Here is a 15,000-nt window from a genome sequence, read left to right on the forward strand (position 1 = left end):
TCCAGTGTCATACGATAGATGGTTCACTGGGATGTTCGTCTAAACAATCATGGCCAGACATTGATGGAAATACCACGTCAATAAGCGTCGAAGCGCTATTATCTCTTTTTCACTGTATATAGTGCCTCCGAAACCTGTACTGGCCTGACGGCATTATCTCCTTTTCACGTGATATAACAAGGTCCACGAAACCCGCACTGACCTAGCATATCCACTGGTGATTACCGCATTATTTCCACATGTCGTTACTGCGATCTGATAAAGTTCAGCTGTTGTTTCCCAAACACCAAAGAAGGGAGCGAGCGTATAGCAATAGAGACGACGTTGCTCAAAGAGCGACAGAGGCTTGACCTTGACCATATTCCTGCCCGATGCTCTGAACAGTCACCTTCAAACCACTCTCTTTCCAAAAACTAATCTCCCCGATCATGTATTCATCTCCGTTCATCTTTATGTGTTCCCAGTAGTTTTCCAGAAGAGTCCTCCAACTGGCCACAGGCGGCCAATGTTTTCCAACTGCCGGCCCGTTTGGCAGGCCTGCCCGAGCCGCCGAGCGAATGCAGCGTCAGCAACCGCACGGTCACCTCCTTCGTGGTGCGCTGTCGGCCGGGCCGCGACGGCGGACTGCCGCAGACGTTCGTGCTCGAGCTGAGGGACCTCCAAACCCAAAACGTGAGTGTCGTCCCGACCGTTGCAACGGTCGGCATGGGACCTCTCAGACGTGGGCCAAACGACCGGAGGTTATTGGAAATTCCAGCAAAATATGCCGTAATGTGGGCGGCGACAAATAAATAGAGGCAATCGCTGACTGCATTCCTTCCGAACCGCCTAAATGCTTGTAATGTTCGGTAATTTAGTTCCAAGGACGCTTAGGGAAACTATGGACATGAATATGAAAAGGTCACCACTTGTTTGAGTTAATGGGTACACTTTCAACTCGATTTGATGTTGAATATAGTTAGCACTGCAAAACTAGCATGTAAGCAAAGCAGAGTCTTCCCTGTTGTCTAGTTCAACATGCTGTTGCGTTCTGATTCCTATCTGATTCGGCGTTCTGATTTCAGCTCTTGCGTTCCCTGACCCACGAGCAGCCGATATTTCACGTCCGTGGTCTGAACCCCGGCGCCAATTTTACACTCAAGGTGTATGCGTCCAGTGCCAAAGGTCACGGAAAGGTCATGCTGCTGCGTGTCGGAACCGTGGAGCTGATGCCCGACCGTATTGGTGAGTGCCTTCTCGAGACAGGACCCAATCGAAACTCCGAGATCACGAGTTTGAATCACGCTGCGTAATGACCTTTTCCACTGTCTTTCAATCTGCGTTGAACTTAGAAATACACATTGTACTGCCACGGTCATCGATGTTGCAATTTCACAAGATGGCCGTCGAGTGGGAAGCTGACAACTTTTCCGCTTCTTGTGGGCGCATGTAAATTTTCAGCAACATTGATGCAACCTTTCTTCTGAGTTATAATAATTCAATAGAGGCGCAACGTTGCTAGGCCCGGAGCCTATAACCCCAAATACTGTGCATTCAGCCGAATGTTTTGAAGAAATGCCAAACACACCCGATGTAGAGCCCTGATCTGAAAAATATCGGTCGTGGCAGGAACAGCGCGCCTCTGAGCTTCTGATTTACACTTTCCTTTCGTCAGAAACGTGTCCTTTCATGCAAGCCAGTCCCTGCATTCTCCCAACGAAATCCACTCACTAAAAGGCTCGCTTCGAAGTGTCGTTTTATCACCAAAGTCAGCGGCTCCCGTTCGAAGTAACAACTTCTGGGTATGGTTTTGTCTGCCCTCCATCCCGCAGGCTCCTGAAGTGATCATTTCCGTTCAGTGCTATTTAAATCAAAATCGACGCTTTCATCGATCGGGCAAGGTAGATGAATCCCACACTGAGTGCTCGCGCTGGCTGGCGTAGTTTCTGTCCCATTTCACCAGCACTCCAGATGCCAGTGTATCAGTGCGCGTCCGACTTCCCCCCTATTTTGACCTGATCCCTCTCCCACCTCACGTACGATGATGGATCGTTTCAATTTTCCTCTCCATCTGCCACGAGCGCGCCGCGAGGCCATGCAGGCACTTCATTACCTTTTGTCAAGCTGACGTCACTGCCGGAGTGGCGTGCGGGCTGCCGCCGTCGCACCCGCGCGGCCGTTGGGCTGACCGCACGCAGACCGCACATTGACCGTATACTGACCGCACACGGATCACACGCTTACCACACACTGGCCGTGCATTGACCGCATGCTGACAGCACACTGGCCACAAACTGATCGCACACCGATCGCACGCTTACCACACACTGGACGCACACTAATCGCATGCTTATTACACACTGACCGCATACTGACCGCACACCGATCTCACGCTGACCACACGCTGATCACACGCTTATCACACACTGACCGCACAATGACCGCACGCCTATCACACACTGGACGCACACTTATCGCATGCTTATCACACACTGACCGCACAATGACCGCACACCGATCACACGCTGACCGCGCACTGACCGCCACACGCTTATCAAACGCTGCACCGCACACCCATATGACCGCACACCGATCCCACGCTGACCACACGCTGATCACACGCTGACCGCACACTGACCACACGCTTATCACACACTGGACGCACACTTATCGCATGCTTATTACACACTGACCGCATACTGACCGCACACCGATCACACGCTGACCGCACCACTGACCACACCACTTATCACACAGCTGACCCGCACAATGACCGCACCACCGATCACACGCTGACCGCACACTGACCACACGATGACCACACGCTGAACCGTGCCGGCAGCGTACAGCACCGTCAGCGTCGGCGGGGCCTGTGGCGGCCGTGCTGGGCGGGGTGGTGCTGGTGCTGCTGCTGCTGGCCGGGCGGCGTGATCGTCTCTCTGCGGGCGCGGGGCCGCCGCCCGCGCCACACAGGCTCAAGACGGCCGAGGCCGTGCCACTAAGGGTCAACGGCGAGGCGCTGTCGGAGACCAGCGCAGCCCCGACCTGCTGCCCTCAGGTCAGTCTGGCGGGCAGTATCAGGTCAGACCGTCTTTGGATCAGGTCAGACGACAGGGCAGGTCAGACGACAGGTCAAGCTAAGTCAGGTCAGTTGGGAGGTGGGAAGTCAAGTTTGTCAGAGGAAGATCAGAGCATTCACACGCTGACAGGTCTGAAAACTCCCTTGGGTCGATCACAGTAGTCGACATGGAGCGGGTAAAAGATTGCCCCACATTACTTTTCAGGACGTGATTAATGTTCCGTTATCATTGGGCTTTACGAGGCACTCAGCTGCTGAGGCTATATGGCGTCGCCTGCCTCACACCCTGATAGGAAGAGCGGGCGCGGTGGGGAATCGAATCTCGAACCTCTGCCTTCCCAGACTCGTAGCAGGTGATTATTGCTCGAGGCTGTTTCGCCAGCACTCATTGCGCATGATGCACGCATAGTGACGAACTCCGCGGAACGACTGTTTGAAACCGATAGCTCTTGGAACGTTTAAGGCATTCTTTAAAAACAATGTTTACCCATGACAGCGGACAGGATCGACTTGCATTCATGCTCGAAGAATTGCGTTGCTATTTGTGTTGTTCTTGTTATGGGTGCTTACATTGAGAAAAATACGCGCCAAAAAATTATGTGCAGGAGCAGCCAAAGCGCATCCTGCATGGTGTCTTTTAATAAGCTGTGTTCCACATACACTTCTGAGGAGTAATCAAGGAGTCTTTTGACACCGGAGTAATCACGCCCCCAAATTCCCTAGAGAAGGGCCGGCCAAATCGCATCGCTGCACGGTGTCGTTTTGGGGAGTGGTGTCATATTCCTCTACAGGAGTCCTTTGGCTCTGTGGTGGGTGTCCACTTGACCTGCTGATGATATCCTGAGATTAAAACACTCTGTAAATGGGGTATGATCAGATAAACACAAAAGGTGGACGGGTCAGGGTGTATTTTGACATTTCAAACGTTCAAACCTTGGGGATCAGTCACAAACTGACCCAACTGACCAGCATCCAGTAGAAAAACACATGGACCAGAGTTAAAGTACTAGTCAGTTCAGGTTTGACACCTCAAATTATGGCCACGCATACGAAGCAGACGGCCACACTGACCCCACCAAACTGCCCGACATCAGAAAACCTACTGCGTCGACCATAGGTCAAACAGTCTTAACAAAAATGAAAACGTGGCAAAGCTGACCGGACTGACTCGACAAAAAATCGCTGAAACACGACGAAAATAAACTAAAGCGACCTGGTCACATGACCATACGAGCTGCGAGCTCATCTGGGAACTAATCAGACTGATCGACATCACCAAGCATGTACAGACCATAGGAGACCTTAAGCACTATAGCAGAACACATAACGACTGGGTTAGGTCGACCAGTCAGCACCCAAGAAAAATGCACAGAGTCGTGCCGGGGGCCGGCGACTGCGTCAATCCAGGTCTATTATCCGCGCTCTATGCGCGGGCAAACCCAACTGGTATATCAATTGCTTTGTCCACTAAACGAGTCTTTTCAACAGCTCGTGGGCTCTCTTCGGGGTTCTTGGAGACTGCCGGATACCACACACGGCCCTTAATTGAATACCACCACCGACTGTATTTCTACTGAGCACCTCAGAGCGAAGAGGCACTGGGACAGAACGAACGGGAGGAATGCCTCCTCCTCGTCTCGTACAGCGCACACGTCAGGACCCTCCACAACTAAGCTATACATGGGTCGTCCAAGCAAAAGCACAGCCGAGATGCATCTCCGTCCTCCAGCACGACGTCGTTGCACGCGGCCGTCGAAGGACCCCCGGGAACGCTTTCCGGTGATCTCTCTGAAACTACATCATGTTTCTGAAGTACCAACCATGCCGTGGCGATATCGTATATTACGGCCAACACGACACTTCCCACAGGCTAAATTGTTTAAATGACTGCCAAAGGACATGTTCCATCTTTGAAGATATCGAATCAGCAGTTATGATTTTGTCTGTTAGTAGATATGCTCAACACGTCATCCTTTAATTTCGCCATCGTATTTGACAAAGCATTGCTTGAGAGCTCATTGACGGCCGTCACATCTGGAAATCGTGCTCACGAATGCCTGAAATGAGCGAATTGACAACCGCATTTTTATTTGCCTTGATTGCCGTGCGGCCAATGGGATGGTGGAATTTGAAGAACGTTTTTTATTGCGTCATGGATGTCTGGGTGATCTTGTAATAGCCTGCAGGTCTTCGTGGGCGTATAGCTCAGAAACTAGTGGGGTTTAGGCCTTATGAAGGGCAGGGCTGTGAACTGCATCGAGTGATCTTCAAGTTGGCTATTCCAGTTCAAAACCGAACGCAAATGTGCAACACTTGCTTTGAAGAGTGTTCCAGAGATGTGGAACACGACTACAATGTTTCGCATTGGTGTGGGGATTAGAAATAAAATAGCCATCTCGGCGATTACAGTTTACAGATTGCATTCGATACAGTTAACCCCTCCAGTTTTTTAGCCACATGCCCGCGGAGATGGGCAGACTATTTCAAGGTCACCCGAGCATCCATGACGTCTTAATAACGCCATTTAAATCTTGCCATTCCATTGGCCATGCGGCGTTCAGGCCAAGAGAAATCTAATTATTGAGTCGCCCGTCGTACTGTGGCTTTGGTGAGCACGAATTCCGGATGTAACGGCGGTAAACTGGTTCTCAATGTTGTGCATCAATGTTGTGCAAAGCATGGTGACGTAATCAGACAGTGGCGTATCGAGCAGCATATTTACTAAACAGAGAGATGATGTTATCTGGAGCAGTCAAAAACCAGTCTTCTTAAAAGTATACCAATGGTTATAAGTGAGCTTGCTTCATCGTATATGATGCTGGCTCCATTATCGTCAAATAGGAGACGTTCTCCCTAAAAAAGCGCCGTAACAGAGTATGCGAATGTAATATTTGTTTTAAGTGACGGATAGATATTCAAGAACTCCATGATTAGGGTCAAAGCAGGAGTAAATAACAATATTTGGCTCAACGTGCAATTTCGGCGCCGTTCCGTCATTTCTGTGGGGACCTGACGTACATCAAATGAGTGAAACGAAAGCTATTTTGGTAGCACGTCAACGCAATACAAACGTTCCGTGGCGCAGGCCAACAGCGGCATATTGCAGTGATTTTATTCAATCATGTTCATCATGTTCATAGTGAGGCCTTCTGGGCGGTGTCATATTCAAGGGGAATGGGCTCTAAGGGCACGTGCCCACTTATCAGAATGTTCCGTGCATCATGTCCACGTGCATCAATGTCGATAATCACAACATTTAAAAGTGGAGGTGTTCTGGTTGTCCAGCCAAGTCTATTGCCATCCTAAAATAAGGCCGCCTGTTTTCGAAAGGACCTCCAGATGCATAGGACAGGAGTGTTTTGATTCACGAAATTACCTCCAAATTTGAAGTGCACATTTATTGAATAGGGAAAATGTGTTGTCTAGAGCAGTCTTTTTCACTTCAAAACTTCCCAATGGTTAAGAATAAGCTTATTTCATCATGTCTGATGCACGTCACAATGTCTCCAAATGTGCAACATACCCTTGAAGGATGTTTCGGAGTGGCACTTCTCTAAATGTCGTCTGGGGTGTCCTGACTTTGAACAGTGTCCGGTTTTCCATAACTCCGCTGTGACCTTTATACGGCGTCATAAGACTCCTGTATGAGAGCTTTTGGAGTGTGATGAAGCATCCCAATAGGCGTCTTTTCAAGGGTTAAGAAGTGGCTCTCAAAAACTCCGGTGTCAAAGAGATGGCATGACCTGTTTTTCAGACATAACATCGATTAAGAAATGAAACAGGCAAAAGACTCCCTGAATATGCTGTATCCAGAACCATCATGACGCGTTTTAGATGGTTGAAACATTAGAAAACTCCCTGCGAGTAAATCTGTATCAGTGTAATTTCTAGCTGTATAATTTTTACCTTATGCCCTTCCGACGGCCACATCCCTGAATGTCTGCTTAAATGGGCGATTGCTCTGCTTACGAGCCGTTTTCACGGTCAGCGAAATACGTGAGGCCACCGCTATTTTGCTTAAAATATTCGACAAAACAGCGTCGTAAACTTTCTGACACTGTTGGCGTTCTTGGCCTTCGTGGGAGGAGCCTTCATCGTTATTTCCAAGTAGGGTCGCTCATTGATTATGATTGTGGATGATGCGTGACTGGGCGATCTCACTGGAGCGTTTTTTGAATGACTATCATATACTGTTAGTGCGTATCACGGCCGATAACTGATATTCGATTACATATACGAGCCTGTGCAATCAATAGTTATAGCTTCCCTTGGGAAGAGGCAGATATCCAATATTCTTTGGCATATTGTACACCTCAATGGCCGTTTAATGAATCAATTGCCTTCCAGCTGTATCGTTGCCTTGTGTTCAAGAACAGTTGGCACCAATCGGTTGCCAGCAACACAACACAGAGACGGTAACACAGAGAAATATAACAGAATGGTTGAAAACACCGCATATTTATTTACATTGCTTATCAATTGTGGGACTCATTTAAAAGCAACAGAAGTTGGTTGTTTAGGATCGCCCAATATTGTTTTCCTTGATCTATTGAGTGCATTTGTGAGGAACATTTTATGCATGGACAGGACGGTTTGAATAGCCTTATTCCTCGGAGAAAAGTCAGGAGAGTGGAGATATTGATGCGTTTGTATTTCGGCAGCATGCCTTCATTGAAACGAATAGCAGAGGATAATATAGTAAAGATAGTAGTGTATGCCATCAGATCATAACTCGCTGATCGGAGTCCACCGCAAGAATCCTCCGGTCCATGGAGGTAGTAGAGATTAAATGTACCAATTCTGCTATTCGTTTTGTCAAAGACATACTGCCGAAATATCAACGAGTCTATACTTCCATTCTCCTGTTTTTTTTCCGAGGAATAAGGCTATTACTATTGTCTTAATATTGTGTTCCATGCAAGTAAGTCGTTCAGCATTAAGTGCATAGGATGATGTCGTCACGTTTCTTTGCTGCTTTGCTAGCACGGACAAAACCAGACCGAACAGCTAGCGGTCAGAACAAAGAGGGCGAATAAAACCCAGATCAGATTCATTCATGGCCTAAAACAGCCTACATCTTTTAGCTGTTTTTCTTTTGTTGGATCGGGTCACTCAAAATTTCCGCAAACTTTCTTCTACACACACCACGATATCAAAAACGTATAATCGTCGATGTAATTGAATTGGCCGTGCACTGTGTGCCGCCAACAAAGGTTTTAAATTGACGCAACTTGTGACTTGGCCTGGGATTGGCAGGCATTCACAAACCAATACTTTTCTTCATTTCCGGTGCTTCTCAAGCTTGTGGCAATCACGTCGCGTCGCAAACTTCCTGGTAAAACACTTTGAAGCGTAGAATGCAGTGAAAATGGCTGCTTAAAAGCAAAGAGTGAGGCAAAGAACTCGCAGCATACAAAACCACTTAGCTACGCATTCTGTAGTGACCATTTGTAGCACTGTTGTTAGAAAATTCCCTGAAGATGCCTGGTCAGTTTCTAAACGTGGTTAGTAATTGGTCTTTACACAAAACCGTTCTAAGTCAACCATGCATAACTTTCTGATCTGCGAATTAAATGCCCAGTCAGGATCGTCACCGTTGCCCTTTTCACACGGGCATTTTTAGACAGATGCTCTATTTGTTTCCAAATCTCAAATGCTTGGAAAAATCCCACAAGCTGGAACAGGATCATCGTCTGTCATCCGGACCACCCGTAACTTTTAACTCCGGAGGCGTTTTCGCTCCCTGTTTGTCTGTCATGGTTGCGGTGCTTAACGATTTGGCCCTATGGGACCAAATATACAAACGTAACCTGACGAGTTGGTACATGGTGGCGAAATAAAAACGCCTTCAAAGTAAAGTTTGCCGGCTATTTTGACACTTCTAACGGAAAATAATTATTTTTCCCCTGTTTGTAATGTTTTTTCGTGCAGATTAGTATCAGTTGCCTGTGGAATGCAGCGGAACCAAATTAGGCATTAGCCAAATAAACGCTGGCGTGGAAAGGGCTGATATGCGTCAATCAATCAGGGAACGTGCCACACAACTTAGTCCAATTGCTTAAGAGCACTAAACGCCCGAACGTTCTCCATGTAGCGCAGAGTCAACTGGCAAGCGCGTCCTGCTCTGGAGCACACCTCTCGAGCGACGACAGTGTCCGTCCGAACGTTCTCCATGTCAGCGCAGTGTCAACTGGCAAACGCATCCTGTTCTGGAGCACACCTCTCGAGCGACGACAGTGTCCGGCCGTCGTCAGGGATGAGTCGCACTTGGAGTCAGGTGGAGGCCATCTTTCCCTCTGCCTATTGCTGGGTGGCGGTTCAAACATATATTTAAAGAACCCTAACAGGACAATAATAGGACCAGTTAGCACGTTGTGTGCCTGAAGTCATCATCTCGAGCAGAGCTTTAGTTTCGGTTTTTGCTCACCAACTGATTTGGCCGTCTTGGCTCGCTGCAGTGAGCGGCTAGGTTGAAGTGACGGATATCCTCAAGTTAGCGGATGCCGATTCCTATTTGGAGCATCGAGCCGTCCTAAAGTCAGATACTTTATCAGCTTGGCTAACTTCCTGATCCTGGCGAACTGTTCCCCCAACTTGCCACGTTTATTAAGTAGCACAAGCGACCCTCCTAAGTTGCCAATTTAGTCGAACAGCTTCAAATAGCAGCATTTTGAGATGAACTTTGCTGAGCCCAATTTCATTAGAGGTATGACGCAGATATTCTATGGTTATGCCAGTGCAAATTGCCGCTCTGGACAACCGTCTCCCTCAACCGAAAGAGACCGTTGCCGCGTGATCGCGACCAACCCCGTTCGGCATGCTCGCCAGCACGACACTAGCTTGATGTGCCCTCTGGCAGTTCCCCTCAGGCGGTGTACATATCGCTACTTCCTGGGGGTCATCTCCTGGCGATTATCTCCGGTAGCCCATCTCCTGGTGTTTACCTATCGACGCCTATCTCCTGGCGTACGCGCCATCACACGGATCTTTGTACGGTTATCGCCGGACTGGTGGCTCCTCAGGGAGACGTGTGGACGCGTATCTCTCGTATAATATCTCTTGAAGTTGTTCTCATGGCGGATGTCTGCTGGCGCTCATCTCCAACGTGATCCTCTCTTGGCGCTTGTCTCCCTTCTGAGTTTCTTGTAACTGCGCTCCCGACAGCTCGCGCCGAACGCACTGTTCTTATCTGCCGTAACCGTTGAACTCTAGTCCAAACTGTACTGGCAGTGCCCGTCATCGAGTCTGGGGTTCTGTGGACAGGATCGGGGACGCGAAGCTGCTTCGTGCCCGTCGACTCGGACAGCCGGCCGTCCTCGACGCACCAGTCGAGAGCCAATTACAAGGTGAGGCCAGGCCCGGAAGGCAAATGGCCGGTCATCATACCGGGAGCGTTGCTTGCCAGCCGGGCACGGAAATTAACCAGGGCAAGCTGAGACGCCGGCTGCGGTCTCATTTCCAGCACGCTTCGGCATATGTTTACCCTTCCCCGCCAGTGTGGAGATCAAATCTGGGACAAACACGTCCGACAAATGTTGTCATATGCGACGGCTTGGCGACGCGAGATTGCGGGGTCCGGTGGCCTGCCGGCGGTGTGGCGTTCTGGCGGGGTCGGCCTGCCCGTGCGAGGACATTGGTCGTGTAGCGCACACATGGTGTGGGCCCGGTTCTAGATGGTCTTGGTCCCAGCATGTGCTATTGATTTTCCCACGAGGTGCTTACCTTCTCATACCTTTCGTGCGAATCTTACAGCAGAGTAAATGCTTGCATATATGTTGGTACAAGTGTAGCCGTGTATGTTGATAAGCCACCGAACACAGTTAATAATTTAAATGCTACAGATGCTGTTCAAAACAAAGCATTTGAGACGTCAGATAAAATCCAAGGGGATGAAGCCATGTGCAGCAATTCTTTGCGTGTCTTTTGTGCCTATCTGGGTAACTCATGTTAGCAGTTCGTTGGAAAGGCGTGTACGCCACTTTAGAACGATTTACGGCCATCAGTGGCCAACATGTATTGGTGGTTGGAAGGCGATAGAAAATAATTGATGAAAGAAGAGGAGAAAGCGGACGGCTGCGCAGTAAATCGCATAAGGTTTTGCATCTCCTTGGAAACGCTCGGGTTCGCATTGCTCGGTGCGACTGGAACGGGCGTCTCTCGACCGTTCCTTTTACCCCGGGGAGAGTGTTGATGTACTTTACGCAATGATTGTTTGCTAACCTTTAAGAAAATCGCCATAAAAGCCACCTTAAAACCTTAGTTGTATACCTAAAATAAAGATGTTGCGTCTGCCCTAATGTTCGCTAATGATTATGACGTTTCGTTAGAGTTCTTGGCTCACTGTTTCCCACTTGGTCTATCCGTATGAAAAGTAACTAACAAGTAGCGCGCACTGCTGCTTCTTAGGCATCCATCCACTTTGCACTTCGTAACTTGTTCTCTGTAAGATTCACGCAAGAGTTACCGCTCAGCAACAGTTAAGAAGGTGTGAGAACTCCAGCCCGTTATGCATTTCCCATCCTTTTCATCGGCAGGTCTTTATCAGGACTTCACAACATCGAGATCACATGTATCCACCATTACCTTAAACCCGAAATATCGTCGGGGCAGCACGGGGCCGGGTTTCACAAGCGCCATATTTGGTACTTTATACCGGAATGTCTTAAGAATGAAGTCTGTGCGCCAGAAAAGTTAAACAAATCCATCACCAATCGTCATATCAAATGTGTGTGTGGTATGTGTGTGTACGTGAACCCAAGCCAAGGCGATAACCTGTTTCGGCTTGATGTTCCAGTCACGCCACAAGCAGATGCCAGAGGAGCTGTTCGCGCACGCCGAGCACATAATATCCAACCCCTTGGACAGCTGCGTCCACTACGCGGACACGTCCCGAACAATGCGGCCGTGTGACCTTGAGTCGTCGCGGTCAAGGTCGACCCGCCGGCCCAGTGGCGACGACTGTCGGACGCTGTCGGCCCCGGTTCGCAGGGCGCATTCGAGTGGTCTCGACCGGCAGAGTGTCGTGTGATTACCGGTTTGTGGAACGTAGCCAATCGCTGTCCTCCGGGCGGGTTGTTGCCAATGACGTCACGTGCGAAAGGACGGACGTCAGAGACAGACCCGGCATACGAACTGCTGGCGAGAACTATGTGGTTCACAGGCGTGACAACGGCGAGGGAGAAGGGAGCATGACCCGAACAGTGTCCATAAAATTTAAGCAGTAACCTTATGGCTACACTCGGAGGAAATTAACTTTCAAAGGCGTCACCCACTACGTTAAGTACGTGTGTATAATTTTCGAGCCCGTTGTAAATCTCAACGGTATTTAATTGCAGCGAAATTGCTCTTACTAATTAAGGAAGACGGGCTGGCAACCTGGGAATGACGTTCAAATGTGACGGGAAGTAGGATGCGGCTTGTGTGCATTAGCCTCAGATTTGCGGTGCCAACTGATTTCAGATGCTCGCACCATGTAGATAATTTCGCACACAATCATTTTCCCGTTTTCCGTCATCGAAGATTCAACTTCAGCCTGTTTGGGGGGCATTTGCATAGTTTCATTTTTAGGTACGTTTTAAACGTACGATTTCCGTTTCTCAACAGCCGTTGTCGGGATTTGACGTCCGGGCGGGTGGCAGGTAAACTGACGGGCCAAACCGATTATTTGGTGACTAAACTATGAACACAAGCAGATTGTGGCCGCCGTGGGGGGCGGGGGGGGGGAGACAGGTAGCGCTAGCTTTCAGAAAGCATAATCCCTCTGTCCCGTACCGGTAACACTTTTAGTTTCGTGTTTGCTGTGTTTGCCTGCCGCATGGGTACATAATTTGAAACTTCTTCATTTTTCCGTCATAAATTAAATAAAAATTAACAAGTCCGCTTGATTTCGACAACTATGAAAACCTTGATTTCGAATTCACGAATGAGACAGCAACGACAACGATGGAATACACTGATGTGAAAATATGGTTCAACGTTTCACGTGCTCATGGTCAAATAAGATATTGTGAAAGCCTTTCAACATCCGCACGGGAGACTGCATAACACTCCAATAAACTGTCAGTAGTGTTCCCCCGACATTCCTTAAGGCCATCTAAAAGTTCAGGTGCTATTTAGGTCAGATATTAAAACGCATGCCTCATTAGCCAACACGCCCAAACCACTGACCACAGTGACCGAAGCGTATCGATGGTGCTGAAAGGGCGTTCATGGTCAAGGTCACGCAGGGTAGGCCATTGAACCTGCCCAAGGTTTTTTTTTTGTTTTTTTTAGTAGACATTTCACAGCGTGTTCATTTTTATCGTGGTGCACAATGATCTTGAGATGATCGACGATTGACACTATGGGAGACCGTGGATGACCTCAAATGACCTCTCGTTATCCCTCGAAAATAAACGGTAGGTTGCCTTGGCCGTAACATATTGATTTTGCGGTTATGGACAGAGCCACCTTAGGACTACAGATAATGTAGTTTGATCTCGCGGGGCTCGTGGACAGGAGAACTTGCCGTTGGACGTCGTTTAACCCGATCCCTTTGCCATACTTATAGCGACCAAGTTTAACGTAAGGATAGCTAAATTTCGTTTTTCCTGAACAAGCAAAAGCACTGCAAGCTCGAGCACTGTTTTTGAGCACCGATAAATCACTTATGCCTGAAATATTGTCACGCTTTTGAGCTGCTTTTGGACTGCACCGCTTTTAATTCAAAGCTGCTATGATAAAAGCGTCATTATATGGTATTCGCCTCCCGTTAGGATGTGTTGCGCGCAACTTGACTCCCATTAGGCGCGTGGTACGCGATGCTCGACTCCCATTAGGCACGTGGTGCGGAGAAAAGGAATATCCGGAAGTTTGCAACGTACGGTGCAAGAAAAACGTTCGTGGTACAATGAAAAGCGTTGGACGAATCGCAAGTCGGGCCGAGACTTTCCACGTTTGCAGCTCGAAAACGATTTCTTGGCAAGCATAAGTTGAAGGTTAACGTCCAATGAAGCCTGTGACCATTTCCGCATAATGTAACGTGTTAGCGACAAAATTGAACTTAAACTACGGTTCAGATACCACCTTGCTCCTATCTTTTATTTACGCAGAGTTAATGTATGACCTAAGGCCTAATTTTGCGTTATAATGACTCATAAACGCAAAGTGTACCAGCCAGCCAGCACCACAAATTTGTCTCTCTGAATATGTACGCATGCCTGTTGCACCTTTAGGAGATTGCTGTCATCTAAAAAACTCTAGAGCTAAAACTGTGCGTACTGGAGGTGCTACGGCCGCGCATTTTGCCAGTCTGGCGCAAATGCCAGGACGGAGGTATGCAGAGTTTTAAGGTGTTAAGATACAAACCTGGCAACAAAGATATCACATACATCATGAGAATGTGCCACTCCTGCACATCCAGCTCAATAACTATTTGGTTCGGTTTGCCCAGCCATTTTCAGTTAAGGTTGGCAGCCATCAACATGAGTGCTTGATTGATATCGCTATATGTTATACGCGTTGAAGCGCAGGACATTGTGCATATTGTGCTGTATCGTTGCGAAAATGTCACAGGTCCTTATTTTTGTGGAGTCGTTGCGAGGCACACATCGCAATTGCAAATGACCGGGGTGAAACCAAGATAGCCATGAACATATGTCCCCAACCTACGCTCCACTTCCCGGCTCCTGGAGGTTACGAGGCCCTATCGAGTATCAGAACCACTTGGTAAGATTCATGCCACGCTGTATGAAATTATGGGTACCAAGTATTGTAGGTGTCTGAGACATTTTACGGTTTTACGTAGCAGCATTTATTCTTACAGAGGTTATGAAATCCTTTTGGTTTTATACATGGTCTTCCTATAAACATTAACGTGTCATAATATCAGTGTATTGTTGATGTCCCATGATGTTAACTGTCCAGGATTAAGACTGTATACTCTTACCTATGATTGAATATGT

At 48.3% G+C, this 15,000-nt stretch overlaps 1 long non-coding RNA gene across 1 annotated transcript; it reads left to right on the forward strand.

Annotated features, from left to right (window-relative positions):
• Window positions 1–3,009: 3,009 nt before the first annotated feature.
• On the forward strand, window positions 3,010–12,387 carry LOC119094622 (uncharacterized). The gene is made up of 3 exons (XR_005093773.1): window positions 3,010–3,037; window positions 10,322–10,404; window positions 11,853–12,387. It is a non-coding gene; the product is annotated as an uncharacterized LOC119094622 (long non-coding RNA).
• Window positions 12,388–15,000: the final 2,613 nt, after the last annotated feature.

This window comes from Pollicipes pollicipes, unplaced genomic scaffold, assembly GCF_011947565.3.
Source record: "Pollicipes pollicipes isolate AB1234 unplaced genomic scaffold, Ppol_2.1 Scaffold_4002;HRSCAF=4701_pilon_pilon_pilon, whole genome shotgun sequence".
In the NCBI taxonomy this organism is placed as follows: domain Eukaryota; kingdom Metazoa; phylum Arthropoda; class Thecostraca; order Pollicipedomorpha; family Pollicipedidae; genus Pollicipes; species Pollicipes pollicipes.